At 46.0% G+C, this 15250-nt stretch overlaps 1 pseudogene; it reads right to left on the reverse strand.

The window, feature by feature from the left end:
- Positions 1 to 10876: 10876 nt before the first annotated feature.
- LOC101046761 (peptidyl-prolyl cis-trans isomerase-like 1 pseudogene) lies at positions 10877 to 11826 on the reverse strand (annotated as a pseudogene).
- Positions 11827 to 15250: the final 3424 nt, after the last annotated feature.

Below are 15250 nucleotides of genomic sequence, written 5' to 3' on the forward strand. Positions count from 1 at the left end.
CAGCCAGGACTTCAACCCGGGTTTGACTCCAGCCCTACTGCCCAATAGCACCCCGCCACGCCCCAGCATAGAGCACCGTCTAGGTTACCAGCGCCCCCTTAGCCGATGGCCCAGTGTCCCGGCGCTCCAGCACTTCCACGGCACGCGGTGTGGATTGGGTCCATGCAGTAGATGAGGAGGCTGAGGTTCCGGCGCGTAGCGGGTGCTGCTGGCCCCGCTCGGATCCTACAAGAACCGCCCCCGCACCGCCACCATCCTTTCTCTCTTTTCCTTCTTTTTTTTCGAGACAGGGTCTCCCTGTGTCACCACCTCTTTCACCTTGGTGATAGAGGCCAGGATGGTCTCCAACATCTGACCTCGTGATCCACCTGCGTCCGCCTCCCAAAGTGCTGGGATTATAGGCATGAGCCACCGCGCCCGGCCTTCATTCTCGTCTTTTAATTTGCCTTTCCTTTTCTGCTCTCCTCACCTCTTCCTTCCAAACTCTTTGGACTCCAGCTCCGGGCTCCCTTTGGGACCCCCTTCCCAGAAGCTTCGATGGACTCTGCCTCTCCCTCGCTGTCTGCGGCGCCCTCTGCAGGTAATCGGGGCATGGTGCGGGCCTGGCTGACCTGGGACGTGCAGCCACCAAGTGGGGCTTAGCTCCTAGGCTGCTCCCTCACGGACTCCATTGACCCCAGTCCTCAGCCTCGGTACCCCAGGGAAACCACCACCAAGTACACACAAAACCCTCTCTTCTGAGGTGACTGACACTTGGCACCTTATGGCTTGGACCCCATGAGAAATGGCAGCTGACAAGAGGAACACCACCTCTCAGCGAAAGGGACGTTTTATATCAGGGGTTCAATCTTCATCTGCTGCAGAGGAAAAAACTGAGACTCCAAGAGCAGAAATGCTTTGCTCTAAGGTCACACGGCAGGAAAGAGGCAGCGCTGTGACCAGAAGGCAGGACCCCTGCCTGCCCGCTTGTCCAAGGCCCTTCCCCAGCCTGGCCCACACCCCAGGCCACCCAGGTGACTCCGAAGGCCCAGATGGACTTGGCTCTGCTGGGTCTGTAGGGGTGGGGTGGGTTCTTTCCCAAGGAAGTGGGAAGGAGAAGCGTAGCGGGAGGGAAAAAGAAAATAAAGTGAAAATATAGGAGTCTAAGAAGGGAATGGGCTGGGAGCAGTGGCTCACACCTGTAATCTCAACACTTTGGGAGGCTGAGGCAGGTGGATCCTTTGAGGTCAGGAGTTTGAGACCTGCCTGGCCAACATGGTAAAACCCTGTCTCTACTAAAAATACAAAAATTAGCCAGGGGAAAAATTAGCCGGGCATGGTGGTGCTTGTCTGTAATCCCAGCTATGTCTATAATCTCAGCTACTCGGGAATCTGAGGCAGGAAAATTGCTTGAACCTGGGAGGTGGAGGTTGCAGTGAGCCGAGATCATGCCACTACACTCCAGCCTGGTGACAGAGCGAAACTCTGTCTCAAAAACAAAGAAAAGGAGGGAATGGAAGGTCTGAGATAGGAGGGTGAAGAGACTGGAAGAAGCAAGTGAACAAGAATGGCACTGCCTTCGATCTGCTTTGCTTTCCCTACCCTGTAGGGTCTCTCTTTAGGGTGACCGTGTGTCATCCTAAATGGGAGATTTTGAGAGGGAAGAGAGTATTAACTGCCTCCCCACCCAGCTGGGACAACAGGCGCAGGTAGCCCAGGCTCCAAACAGCAGGTAGAAACTGACATTGAGCCACATGATCACCTACTATCTGTGCCCTGGACAGAGATGACACATCTACAGTGGCTTCTTCTACTCAGCATAGCTGGCTCTCCTCAACTCCTGACCTCAGCTTCCAGCTCTACCCCTTCACCCCCACAAGGTGTTCACAGCCACTTCCATCTTCACAATCACACTTGAGCCTGGTCCCCTTTTGTTTTTTATCCCAGCTGAGGACATGTCTTTTACCGTGATCCCCCAACCTGGAAATCTCCCTAAACTTCATACCAAACGAGTCACCAAGTCCTGGCAATTCCTCTTCCCCCAGGTGTCATGGAGCCCCAGCCCCCTCTTCCCACGAGCTCCAGTCCCAGCCCGGCTTTGGTTCACAGTTCCCCGTTGGATCTTTTCTCTCCCAGGCACCCTGCCTATTTCACACCCAAACCGCATAACCCTGGATTTTGGCTGAGTTGGCGACAACACTGGTGTAAGACACCAGGCAGGTTCACCTAACTAAATGGACCCACTTCCTCACTGTTGCAGAATGTTCCAGAGCCTTTCTAGGGCATCTTAACTGTTGTCAGGTCTCCAGGGACCTGACACAAGTGTCCAGACACATACATGCCTTGATTTGCTGAGACTCAGGAGCCCTGCAGGAAGGAACTCAGCTTCTCTTGGAGGCAGAAATGTTGAGAGCTTTCCTTGGGCTTATATTGCAGGAAGGAGAGCCAAGAAGGCATCAAGAAGGAGAAAGATGCTGGGCAGAGAAGTCCAGGCTGTGTGGCTGGGTGTGGCCATGGGAGAACCCGGGGCCTAGGGGCTGTGTGCAGCTGGGGCTGTGCTTCCGGCTCCAGGAGAGTCTGCTGGGGAAAGAAACGGAGCAGGAACAGAGGAAAGAGCGCAGCCAAGGGGATCCCAGCTCCTCTGCCGTGGGCTCCACTCTGACAGAACTGGCAGTGACAAGTGGGTGGAGCCTGACCCAGCACGGTGGCTCACACCTGTAATCCCAGCACTTTGGGAGTCCAAGGTGGGTGGATCGCCTGTGGTCAGGCGTTTGAGACCAGCCCGGCAACGTGGTGAAACCCTGTCTCTACAAACAAATACAAAAGCTAGCCTGGTGTGGTGGTGTGCACCTAAGGTCCCAGCTACTCGGGAAGCGGAGGCAGGAGGATCACTTGAGCCTGAGGTTCAACTTGGGAGGTTGAGGCTGCAGTGAGCCGCGATCATGCCACTGCATTCCAGCCTGGGTGATGGGGCCAGACACTGTCTCAAAAAAAGAAAGAGAGAGAGAGAGAGAGAGAGAGAGAGAGAGAGGAGAGAAAAAGAAAGAGGTGCCCTACTGGCTGGAGTTGGGGAAAAGGAAAAATAGGGGCCAGGCTGTGGCAGAGGCTGGCCAAGCTGCCCATGAGCAGAGCATAGAGGCCAATAGAGTAGAGGCAGGGAAAACTGCCCACAGCAGCTAGGGTTATGATTTATAAAGTACCCTGTCCCACCCCATCTAGTGGACAGATGGCCTTTTCTGGGCCCACGGACTGGGTGAGGCCAGGGAATATTTAGAAAAGGACCTCCAAGAATTCTAGGTAAACTGTATTTAACTTTTTATTTCAGAACATTCTAAATGAAGACATAACTGGAGATAATAGCATGTGACTTCCATGTGCTCATCTCCCAGCTTTAGCACTTACCGATCCAAGGCTGATCTGATTTCTGTGTACCTGCTAACACCCCTTCCTCATTGAACTTAAAAAAAAAAAACAAAACAGCTTTTTTTCCCCTTTTTTCTTTTTAGAGACAGGGTCTCCCTTTATCACCCCATGTTGGAGTGTTAAAAACAGCTTTATTGAAATGTAATTCACATATTATACAATTCACCCATCTAAGTGTACCATTTAGTGTTTTTAGTATTCATCGTATCTTGCAAACATCATTGCAATCGAGTCTTCTTTTTCTTTTTTTTTAGACAGTCTTGCTATGTAGCCCAGGCTAGAATACAATGGCACAATCTTGGCTCACTGCAACCTCCAGTTCTGGAGTTCAAGCAGTTCTTAGGCCTCAGCCTTCTGGGTAGCTGGGACTACAGATAGCCTTGTGCCACCACACCTGGCCAATTCTTTTTGGCATTTTTGGTAGAGATGGTGTTTCACCATGTTGGCCAGGTTAGTCTCAAACTCCTGTCCTCAAGTGATCTGCCCACCTTGGCCTCCCAAAGTGCTGAGATTACAGATGTGAGCCACCACACCCAGCCTACAATCTAATTTTCTTTTCTTTTTTTTTTTTTTTGAGACGGAGTTTCACTCTTGTTACCCAGGCTCGAGTGCAATGGCGCGATCTCGGCTCACCGCAACCTCCGCCTCCTGAGTTCAGGCAATTCTCCTGCCTCAGCCTCCTGAGTAGCTGGGATTACAGGCACGCGCCACCATGCCCAGCTAATTTTTCATATTTTTAGTAGAGATGGGGTTTCACCATGTTGACCGGGATGGTCTCGATCTCTTGACCTCGTGATCCACCCGCCTCGGCCTCCCAAAGTGCTGGGATTACAGGCTTGAGCCACTGCACCCGGCCTACAATCTAATTTTCAAACATGTTCATCCCCCATACCCATGAGCAGTCAATGCCTCTCATCATTCTTCCACTCAACCCTACACAACCACTAATCTACTTTCTGTGACTTAAAATTTGCTGATTCCATACATTTTCATGAAAAGGGACTAATAAACTATGTGGTCTTCAGTAGCTGGCTTCTTTCACTTAGCGTAAGTCTTCAGTCTTCATGGTTCAACAGGTATCAGTATTTCATTCCTCTTTAATTGCTGAGTAACATCCCATAATATGAATGTATCACATTTTATTTTTTCATTTAGCAATTGGGATGGAATTTGGATTATTTCAATTTTGGGGGGTGTCATGAATAATGCCACTATGAATATTTATGTACAAGTTTTTGTGTGGACATATGTTTTTATTTCTCTCCCTAGGGGTGGAATTGCTGGATTGTAGAGTAAATCTACGTTGAACTTTTAGAGGAATTGCCAAATCGTTTTCCAAAGTGGCTGTACCATTTAATATTTCCCACCAGCACTGTATGACAGTTCCAATTTCCAATTTCTCCACATCCTTGCCAAAACTTGTTATTGTTCATCTTTTTTATTGTAGTTGGCCTAGTGAGTATGAATTGACATTTCACTTTGGTTTTGATTTGCATTTTCCCTAATGACTAATGATTCTTGATATCTTTTCATGTATTTATTGGACATTTTTATATCTTCTTTGAAAAAATGTTTATTCTAATCCCTTGCTCATTAATTCATTCCAAGCTTTCAGCACCACACAAAAAAACAACACACACACACAAAAAGTCCTTTGCCATTTTTTTTTTTTTTTTTTTTTTTTTGAGACGGAGTTTTGCTCTTGTTACCCAGGCTGGAGTGCAATGGTGCGATCTCGGTTCACCACAACCTCCGCCTCCTGGGTTCAGGCAATTATCCTGCCTCAGCCTCCTGAGTAGCTGGGACTACAGGCATGTGCCACCATGCCCAGCTAATTTTTTGTATTTTTAGTAGAGACGGGGTTTCACCATGTTGACCAGAATGGTCTTGATCTCTTGACCTCGTGATCCACCCGCCTCGGCCTCCCAAAGTGCTGGGATTACAGGCTTGAGCCACCGTGCCCGGCCTTTGCCATTTTTAAGTAGGGTTATTTGTCTTTTTATTGTTGAGTTGCAAGAGTTCTTTATATATTTTGGATAAGTCCTTTATCAGAGACTTCATTTTCAAATATTTTCTTCTGTTCTGTGGGCAGTTTTCACTTGTTATTGTTTTCGGCACAAAAATTTTTTATTATGATGCAGTCCAATTTATCTATTTTTTCTTATGTTTGTGCTTGTGGTGTCATATCTAAGAAACCATTGTCTAACCCAAGGAGTTACTTATACTCTGTAAGTAAGTAAGGAGACTTACTCCTATATTTTCCTCTAAGAGTGATACAGTTGTAGCTCTTACATTTAGAACTACAATCCATATGGTGTGAGGTAGGAGTCCATCCCAGCATCATTTGTTGAAGAGACTATTTTTTGGTCTGTTTAATTGTCTCAGCCATAAATGTCATCATAGAACTTTAAAAAATATCTTAGATATCTTATTTTATCTATAAATATTTCTTTTTTTTTTTTTAAAGAGAGATTCTTACTATACTTTCCAGGCTGGTCTTGAAATCCTGGGCTCAAACAATCATCCTAAGAGGGTGGGACTACAGGCTTGGGCCACTGAGCCCAGTATTTTATTTGTAAATATCTCTATATCTACCTCTAAAGATAGAAACTCTTGTTTTTTTTTTTAATGATGTCTTGCTATTTTGCCAGGCTACGCTGGAACTTGAGACACTCCTACCTCAGCTTACTGAGTAGCTAGAGCTACAAGCATGGACCACCATGCCCAGCTTAGAAACTTTTGTTGTTTTTTTACACTATAATCACAATAATGTTTCACAACTAAAAACCTTAGCAATTGGCCAGGCGTAGGCATAGTGGCTAATGCCTGTAATCCTACCACTTTGGGAGGCTGAGGCAGATGGATCACTTAAGCCCAGGAGTTTGAGACCAGCCTGGGCAACATGATGACACTGTCTCTAGAAAAAATGCAAAAATTAGCTGGGCATGGTAGTGCTTGCCTATAGTCTCAGCTACTTGGGAGGTTGAGGTAGGAGGATCACCTGAGTCTCGGAGGTCTCGGCTGCAGTGAGCCATGATTGTGCCACTACACTCCAGCCTGGGCAACAGAGTGAGACCCGGTATCATAAAACAAACAAATAACAGTCTAACTCCCAAAGATAAATCAGATTCCTCTCTCAGTGTGCATATCACACCACTGCCATAACACTTACTATGCTGCATTATAGTCATTTACTTCTATACACCTCCCCAGACACCATGTCTGTCCCTGTGTGGAATAGATATACATCTATTCCAAATTGATTACCCACAGGGACTAACATGGTGCCTGGCTAACCGCAGGCATTGGCAGAGGGGCAAAGTGGTCTATGACTGGAAGGATGATTGGCTGTGGAAGTTACTTGCCCAGTGGTGGCAAAGGCTAATTGTCAGGCTGGGCATGGAGGCTCATGTCTGTAATCCCAGTACTTTGGGAGGCTGAGGCAGGTGGATTGCTCGAACCCAGGAGTTCAAGATCAGCCTGGCCAATGTGACAAAACCCCATCTCTACTAAAAATACAAAAATTAGTTGGGTGTGGTGGCTCCAGCCTGTAATCCCAGCTACTCAGGAGGCTGAGGCACAAGAATTGCTTGAACCTGGGAAGCAGAGGTTGCAGTGCTGAGATCATACCACTGCAGTCCAGCCTGGGTGACAGAGTGAGACTCTGTCTCAAATAAATAAATAAATAAGTAAATAAACATTTAAGAAATTTTTAAAAAGCTAATTGTCAAAATTTCAGGAATTTTGCAAGTAGATTATTAAAGACAGCCATCATTTTAAATTAAATTATAAAAATTTACAAGTAGCCGGGTGCGGTGGCTCACGCCTGTAATCCCAGCACTTTGGGAGGCCGAGGAAGGTGGATCACGAGGTCAAGAGATCAAGACCATCCTGGTCAACATGGTGAAACCCCGTCTCTACTAAAAATACAAAATATTAGCTGGGCATGGTGGCGCATGCCTGTAATCCCGCTACTCAGGAGGCTGAGGCAGGAGAATTGCCTGAACTCAGGAGGCGGAGGTTGCGGTGAGCCGAGATCATGCCATTACACTCCAGCCTGGGTAACAAGAGCGAAATTCCATCTAAAAAAAAAAAAATTACAATTATATGACACAACCATGATATTGGACTCATCACTTCCTCATTATTATATTACATTCTATTCTTTTCTTTTCTTTCTTTTTTTTTTTTTTTGGAGACAGTGTCTTGCTGTGTTGCCCAGGCTGGAGGGCAGTGGCCCAATCATGGCTCACTGCAGCCTTGACCTCCAGGGCTCAACCAATCCTCCCACCTCATCCTCCCAAAGTGCTGGGATTACAGCTGGGCTACCGTGCCAGGCCCATTTTACTATCTTCTATGCTCTTGAGATTATTTACGTCATCATATCTGCATAGTAGAAAAACTATGTACGTAATGTTGTGCTGCTATGCATTTCTTTCCAACTCTGTGTCCAGGAGTAGAATGTTAATAGCTTGAAATTGACTATGGTGGGAGTATTTACACCACAGAAACTGGCAAATCTCATGAATCGGGACTTTTTTTTTTTTTCCTGGAGTGTGGTTGTAAAACATTTCCCAGCACATCACTGTCTCTCATTGTAAAATAGGAATTAAAAGAGCATTCATGGCAGGGTACAGTGGCTCATGCCTGTAATCCCGGCACTTTGGGAGGCCAAGGCAGGTGGATCGCTTGAGCCCAGGAGTTCCAGACCAGCCTGGGCAACATAGAGAGACCCCATCTATTAAAAAAAATACACACACACACACACACACACACACACACACACACACACACTAGTCAAGTGTGGTGTTGCAAGCTTGTGGTCCAGTTACTTGGGAGGATCACTTGAGATGGGGAGGTCGAGGCTGCAGTGAGCCAAGGCTTTGTTTGCCTGGGAAACAGAGCAAGATTCTATGTCAAAAAAAAGAGAGAAAGAAAGAATGGTAGCACTGGGTCTCACAGCCCAGCTGTTCCCCACTAGGGCAAAAGCTTGTTGGGCAGAGTCCCTGGGAAACAGGGGTCAAGATGGTCCTCCACAGCAGGGCACAGCCAGCTGCCCTCCTCAAAGGCCACCCAGGGAGGTGACCACTGTGTCCTCATTCACCCTAAGTTTCTTTGCTAAGAGAAAGTCTTTCACTACATCTTTATTTCAAATGTAGGCATTTATTACTTGCACCAAACATACATAATGTTTTGATTTGTTTGGAGCTGTCTTTCATTTCATTCACAAGCACTGGCCGGGCGCGGTGGCTCAAGCCTGTAATCCCAGCACTTTGGGAGGCCGAGGTGGGTGGATCACGAGGTCAAGAGACGGAGACCATCCTGGTCAACATGGTGAAACTCCGTCTCTACTAAAAATACAAAAAAATCAGCTGGGCATGGTGGTGCATGCCTGTAATCCCAGCTACTCAGGAGGCTGAGGCAGGAGAACTGCCTGAACCCAGGAGGTGGAGGTTGTGGTGGGCCAAGATCACGACATTGCACTCCAGCCTGGGTAACAAGAGCAAAACTCCGTCTCAAAAAAAAAAAAAAAAAAAAAAAAAAAGACACAATCACTAAGTAATTTCCATGGATACAGTTTCAACATTTTGTTCAAGCTGTATTTTCTATTCTCCTTCAGCTTCTCTTTTGCAAGACTAGGATCAGACAGTGTATGGGGTATATGATTGAGGTAATTATTACCCCACTGAGCGACTCTGGCTGGGCGTTGTACAGACTCAGAATTGTGACTGTGTCCTCAGATGGCTGTCAGCTGATGTCCTCGGGTTGGCAGCAGGGTTTGCAGTTACAATCCCATGGCAGTTGCCTGAAATGGGCAACAGAAATAGGTCCCAGTTATATAAGGAATCGGTATGTCAGCTCCTAGGAGTTGCTGCCACCTTCAAAACGTCAGGTCTTAAATCTGGAGAAGGAGGTCAGACCATGATTTTGAAGCCATTAATATTATCAAATCTATTATTTTAAGCAAATAATGTATGTTTAGCCAAAAAAAAAAAAAAACTGACTCAAAATACTATTTTAAACTTAAGGGGAAAAGTCATAAATGATAATGTTTTATTCTATTCACTACTCTATATTTTTATTTATTCTAACTTAGAGACAAGGCTCACTACGTTGCTCAGGCTGACCTTAAACTCCTGGTCTCAAACAATCCTCCTGCCTCGACCTCCCAAGTAGCTGAGACTACAGGTGCTCACCAATGCACCTGGCTCATTCTATATTTTTAGTTTTGTAAAATTTAGTTTAATTAAGCTCTGTAATCACTATGATATTTTTGTTTGTTTGCAATTTCAACCATCAATAATATTTTATTTTGGAAGTTTCTATGTATTACATAGGCATTATATTAACTTTCTTCCTTCCCTACTCCTCCCTCCAAAATCCAGAAAAAATTCAACAACTTAATGTATAAAAATCTCATATCTAATTTCTCTAAAGTCTTAGGTTAAGAAAACTTAAGTGACACTCCTCCTTTTTGAGAGTTCTACTTTTTACAGATAATTCATAGTCTGGCCTTATGCTCACTCCAGATTTCTCCTCTTTTCTGGGACAAAGATGTTCAATACTCCTGCTTCCTTTTAATAAATTCTTTTTTTATTATTACACATTATTATTCACCACTTCCTGGAAACTTGATTGTTGAATGTATTTTTCATTTGGCAAAAATTCAGTGTGGCTTTGTGTGGGATGTCTGTCAGAAAGAGCAGTGTTGATGGTCTGGTTTTTGTGGGTTGGTTGGTTTGTTTTTGAGATGGAGTCTTGCTCTGTCTCCCAGGCTGGAGTGCAGTGGCTCCATCTCGGCTCACTGCAACCTCTGCCTCCCAGGTTTAAGCGATTCTCCAGCCTCAGCCTCTCCAATAGCTCAAACTACAGGCATGCACCACTACGTCTAACTAATTTGGGTATTTTTAGTAGAGACTGGCTCACACCATGTTAACCAGGCGGGTCTCAAACTCCTGACTTCAGGTGAGCTGCCTGCCTTGGCCTCCCAAAGTGCTGGGATTACAGGCATGAGCTACCGCACCCAGCCGATGTTCTGTTTTTTTGTTTTTTTGTTTTTCTTTTTCTTTCTTTCTTTCTTTCTTTCTTCTTTCTTTTTTTTTTTTTAATGTTCTGGTTTTGAGAGAGAAAATATATAGAGAGATACACACATTTCCTAGAAGAACAAATGTAGGAGACTGAAATGCGGTGTGCACAAAGTTAAGAGGGCTGATAGACAGTACTTGGTTTTGAATTCTTTGGCTGTCAGCTATCAAAGTTTGCAGTATAGGCCAGAATATAAACCTCCTCAGGAAGAAGTTTGGTTAGGCAAGAACACAGAAATGACAGCATCTGTTGCATTTTGTTCCAAGAATTTCAGAGCAGCCAGGCACAAGAAGCGCTATGGGTCATCTGCAGGAAGTATTAACCTGCGGATAAACGGCAAAATGCTCTGTCAACCTAGGCAGTGAGGGAAGAGAAAAGAAGCATCCTATTAAAATGCACTTCCATCTCTAACTCACCTAAGACTGCAGACTTCCTAAGCATCATGATTTGCAAGGCCAAAATGAAATTTAGCATTACCTGTCAATCTAGGTCATTGGGAACCTGGTTCCCTGGGGCCATCTCAGAAGATCTGCTCAGGGATCGAGACCATCCTGGTCAACATGGTGAAACCCCGTCTCTACTAAAAATACAAAAAAATTAGCTGCACATGGTGGCACGTGCCTGTAATCCCAGCTACTCAGGAGGCAGGAGAATTGCCTGAACCCAGGAGGTGGCGGTTGCAGTGAGCCGAGATCGCGCCATTGCACTCCAGCCCGGGTAACAAGAGCGAAACTCCATCTCAAAAAAAAAAAAAAAAAAGATCTGCTCAGGATAGCAGCAAGTCTACCCAGAAGGGTATGCCTCAATAATCTTCACATCGTTCACAGGGCAGTCCTGGGACTCTGTTTCTACCATTCCTACTCAGTTCACCGTTCCTATCCCCTGGCACACTCGGCCAGGAATGGTGTGTTTGCTGTTGAGCCACTGGGTGGGGCGAGGGTCACAAAGAACTGGCTGCCATTGGTGTCTGGCCCTGCGTTGGTCATTGTGAAAATTCCAGCGACCGTGAATTTCAGGTCTGGATGAAGTTCATCTTCAAACTGTGTGCCGTAGATAAATGCACCGCCTCAACCTCCCCCTGTTGGGTCTCCTTTTTGGATCACGAAATCTTTGACGATTCTGTGGAATTTTGTGCCACTGCAGTCACCTCAACGAACCATCTCAGCGGTTCTTACAGGTCTTTGGAGCATGCTTCCAGTACAGCTCCAGTACAATGATTCCCATGCTGGTTTCCAAGCAAATACTCGGTGGCTGCCAGGGGTCTGGAGGAAGTGCCGCCATAGTGAAGCGGGCTCAGTGCTTCTCTGGCAATTGCGTTTCCGGCGTCGATTAGCTGGGGACCCGCTGCTGCGCTCACTTCTGGTCCCCACCATTCAACCCTTTCAGTGACAGGATTTAGGGCCTCAGGACAAGGAAGAGGACGGACCTTTCTTCCAATGCCGGGAAGCTAGGGTGCGAGGTGAGAAGACGCTGGGCGCAAGAACAAAAATGCATGCTTCATTCTAACACATTTTTAAACTGAAGCTTTATTGTCCTTTTCATCTCTTGCCAGCTATGTATTTTATTTTTTTGAGACAAGAGTCTCACTCTGTCACCCAAGCTGGAGTGACCTCGGCTCACTGCAAACTTTGCCTCTCGGGTTCAAGCAATTCTCGTGCCTTAGCCTCCAGGTAACTGGGATTACAAGCGTGCACCACCACGCCTGGCTAATTTTTGTATTTAGTACAGACAGGGTTTTGCCATGTTGGCTGGACAGGTCTCCAACTCCTGACCTCAAGTGATCCACCCGCCTCAGCCTCCCAAAGTGCTGGGATTACAGGCATGTGCCACCACATCCAACCCATCTCTTGCTTTTTCAAGACATGGAAAGTTTCAGAATCCTTTAAAAATTACTTTATTCGGGCCAGGCATGGTGGCTCATGTAATCCCAGCACTTTGAGAGGCTGAGGCGGGTGGATTGCTTGAGACCATGAGTTCAAGACCAGCCTGGTCAACATGGCGAGACCCTGCTAAAAATACAAAATTAACAGGACGTGGTAGTGGGTGCCTATAATCCCAACTATTCAGGAGGCCGAGGCAGGAAAATCGCTTGAACCCAGGAAGCAGAGTTTACAGTGAGCCAAGATCACACCACTGCACCCTAGCCTGGGTGACAGAGCGAGACTAGAGCGAGACTCTGTCTCAAAAAATAAATAAGTAAATAAATAAATTACTTTATTCAAACTGTTTCCCAAAAGAGAGTTTTTGTGTCAGTGGTCTTTCACACCATTTCAGAACCACACTTGCCTGAATGAACATTTCAGATGAACTTGGTGTCATCTGGGCTTCAGTGATAGCAAATGATGGAGTAAAATTGTAGAAATTATCCAACATCTTTTCCATGAGCCACATCAGTAATTAGCTGGGATCCAACAGCTTTGCCTTTGTCACCTGAGACAGATTGTCCAACAATTTCCCTGAAATTCTAATCTGTGCAGTAAGACAAATACATCCGTGGAACAGAATAGAGAGCTCAGAAATAGATCCACACTACCGGGCGCGGTGGCTCAAGCCTGTAATCCCAGCACTTTGGGAGGCCGAGGCGGGTGGATCATGAGGTCGAGAGATCGAGACCATCCTGGTCAACATGGTGAAACCCCGTCTCTACTAAAAATACAAAAAATTAGCTGGGCGTGGTGGCGCGTGCCTGTAATCCCAGCTACTTAGGAGGCTGAGGCAGGAGAGTTGCCTGAGCCCAGGAGGCGGAGGTTGTGGTGAGCCGAGATCGTGCCATTGCACTCCAGCCTGGGTAACAAGAGCGAAACTCCGTCTCAAAAAAAAAAAAAAGAAAAGAAAAGAAAAAAAGAAATAGATCCACACAAATATAGTCAACTGACCTTTGACAAAGGAGCAGAGACAATTCAATGAAAAAAGCACAGTCTTTTCCAACAAATGGCACTGGAACGATTGGACATACACAGACTGAAAAAACTAATCTAGACACAGACCTTACATCCTTCATAAACGTTATTTCAAAATGGATCATACACCAAAATGTAAAATGTAAAATAATAACACTCCTAAAGAATAACACAAGAGGAAATCTAGGTGACCTTGGGTTGGGTGATGACTTATTTTAAGATAAAACACCAGGCCGGGTGCGGTGGCTCATGCCTGTAATCCTAGCACTTTGGGAAGCCAAGGTGGGTGGATCACCTGAGGTCAGGAGCTCAAGACCAGCCTGTCCAACATGGTGAAACCCCATCTTTAAAATAAATAAATAAATAAATAAAATAAAACAACAACACTCCAAAAGCACTCCTTTGCTAATCTGAGCAATAGATAGATCTGGATAATATGCATGATTCCAAAAGTGTGCTGTAGCTTCCTTCTCCAGATTTAAGACCTGACATCTTGAAGACAGCAGCAAATTCTAGGAGTTGACACTCTGGCACTCCATTTGAATCAGAACAGGAAAAGGAGCAAGATCCCCCAGTTCCTGGGGAAATGGAGTTGTTCTCAGCAGAAAAACCATAGCATACTTTTTTTTTTTTTTGAGACAGTTTCTCTGGCTTTGTCACCTAGGCTGGAGGCTGGAATGGAGTGGCATGATAGCTCACTGTAGCCTTCACTTCCCAGGTTCAAGCAATTCGCCTGCCTCAGCCTCCCGAGGCTGGGATTACAGTCATGTACCACCATGCCCGGCTCACTTTTTCACTTTTTTTTTTTTTTTTTTTTTTTTTTTTGGTGAGTGTATTTTTAGTAGAGACGCGGTTTCACCATGTTAGCCAGGCTGGTCTCGAACTTCTGACTTCAAGTGATCTGCCTCCCAAAGTACTGGGATTACAGTGAACCACCATGCCTGGCCAATTGTTACTTTTGTAATAAGACAAGTCTACTATAAATTTACCCGGACCACCTGCTTGCCTTGCAGGGGTTTGCACCAGCGTCCCCACAACCAAGCAGCCAAACCTGGCAGCAGTAATGGAAGTCAGCAACTCAGAAACTGGGATTTACTGCTCTAGGCAAACCAAGGAGTTTCCAGAAGTTGTCAGAAAGCTCCCACCCAGTCACCTACAAAGTGACTGAACAGCTGGTGGGAATGCCTTTGTGGTCTATTGGAATATCTTTCATGTTATGGTCCTGGCCTCACAAGTAAACCCAGTGCAAACTCAAAACTCACTGTGATATCACTGGTTATTACATGACATGAGAATCTCTCATTTTATTTATTTATTTTTGAGACGGAGTCTCACTCTGTCACCAGGCTGGAGTGCAGTGGTGTGACCTCAGCTCACCACAATTTCTGCCTCCTGGGTTCAAGTGATTCTCCTGCCTCAGCCTCCCGAGTAGCTCGGACTACAGGTGTGTGCCATCATACCCGGCTAATTTTTGTGTTTTTAGTAGAGACGGGGTTTCACCATGTTGGCCAGAATGGTCTCAATCTCTTGACCTCGTGATCTGCCCACCTCAGCCTCCTAAGTGCTGTGATTACAGGCATGAGTCACTGTGCCCGGCCAAGAATCTCTCATTTTTAATCAAATTACAGATTTCAATTTATTTGTGTTGTCAGTGGGTTTTTTTTTTGAGACGAAGTCTTGCTCTGTCGCCCAGGCTGGAGTGTGAGTGCAGTGGCACAATCTCGGCTCACTGCAACCTCCACCTCCCAGGTTGAAGCGATTCTCCTGCCTCAGCCTCTCAAGTAGTTGGGATTACAGACTCACCCCACCACACCCAGCTAATTTTTGTATTTTTAGTAAAGAGGGGGTTCTCTATGTTGGCC

This window comes from Saimiri boliviensis, chromosome 1, assembly GCF_048565385.1.
Source record: "Saimiri boliviensis isolate mSaiBol1 chromosome 1, mSaiBol1.pri, whole genome shotgun sequence".
In the NCBI taxonomy this organism is placed as follows: Eukaryota; Metazoa; Chordata; class Mammalia; order Primates; family Cebidae; genus Saimiri; species Saimiri boliviensis.